Source organism: Dasypus novemcinctus, chromosome 1, assembly GCF_030445035.2.
Source record: "Dasypus novemcinctus isolate mDasNov1 chromosome 1, mDasNov1.1.hap2, whole genome shotgun sequence".
Taxonomy (NCBI): domain Eukaryota; kingdom Metazoa; phylum Chordata; class Mammalia; order Cingulata; family Dasypodidae; genus Dasypus; species Dasypus novemcinctus.
The window spans coordinates 48,365,476-48,366,757 of NC_080673.1; the positions used below are offsets into that span (position 1 = coordinate 48,365,476).

The 1,282-nt window shown below is 36.3% G+C and overlaps 1 non-coding gene across 1 annotated transcript; it reads left to right on the forward strand.

The window, feature by feature from the left end:
- The first annotated feature begins 884 nt into the window (after window positions 1-884).
- Window positions 885-1,046, forward strand: LOC111763687 (U1 spliceosomal RNA). The gene has a single exon (XR_002796512.2). It is a non-coding gene; the product is annotated as a U1 spliceosomal RNA (small nuclear RNA).
- Window positions 1,047-1,282: the final 236 nt, after the last annotated feature.

Sequence of the window (1,282 nt, forward strand, 5' to 3'; positions counted from 1 at the left end):
AGCTTGGGAAGTAAGCACACAGAGGAGCAGAGGAGCTGAGCCTGGGGAGAACCAAGCCCCAGGAAGACAGAAACTCAGGAAGCCTGAACTCTTGGCAAATGTCAGCAGCCATTTTGCTCCAACACGTACCAACAGACTTTAGTGAGGGAGGTAAATATGGTTTATGGCCTGGTAACTGTAAGCTTCTACCCCAAATAAATGCACTTTATAAAAACCAACAGATTTCTGGTATTTTGCATCAGTGCCCCTTTTGACTGACTAATACACTGATTCAATCTCTTTTCTACTTATGGGTCAGTTGAGATCATCTGTTTCTTCTTGAGGCAGTGTAGGTAGTTTGTATTTTTCTAGGAATGTTACCCTATTGTCTAGATTATTTAAAGTTTTTGGCATACAGTTGTTTATAGTATCCTCTTATAATCCTTTTCTGTGAGATCAGTAGTAATGTTCCCTCTTTTCTTTTCTGATTTTAGTTATTTGTGTCCTCTCTCTTTTATTCTTGATCAGTATTCCAAAAAGTTTATTTTATTGCTCTTTTAAGGAACCAACTTTGGTTTTGTTTATGCTATTGTTTTTTATGCCCTATATAAAAATGATATATATTTCACTTATCTCTGCTCTAATATTTGTTATTTCCTTCCTTCTGCTCACTTTTGGTTTATTTTACTCTTTCTAGATCCTCTTCTTGTGAGGTTAGGTCTTTGATTTGAGATCTTTCTTTTTTTAATGTAAGCATGTAGATCTATAAATTTTCTGCCAGCACAGTCTTTATAGCATTCCATTAGTTTTATGTTGTGTTTTCATTTTCATTCACCCCAAGATATTTCCTAATTTCCCTGTGATTTCTCCTTTGACTTATTGGTTGTATAAGAATACATTGTGTAATACTTACCTGGCAGGGAAGATACCATGATCACAAAGGTAGTTTTCCCAGGGCAAGGCTTATCCATTGCACTCCAGATGTGCTGACACCACGATTTCCCCAAATGTGGGAAACTCAACTGCATAATTTGTGTAGTGGGGGACTGAGTACATGCTCTCCCCTGAAGAGAGAGAGAAAAAAAAGAATACATTGTGTAATTTTCACATGTTATGAATGTCCCAGTTTTCCTTCTTCTATGTATTTCTGGCTATATTCATTATTGTCCAAGAAGATACCTTGCTTTTAAATTATTTTGAATGACCGAGAATTGTTTATTCTTCATTTAACTTTTTTTTATCCCCCCCGTGGCTTTTTTTTTTTTTATGCTGTCTGCTCTCTGTGTCCATTCACTGTGCATTC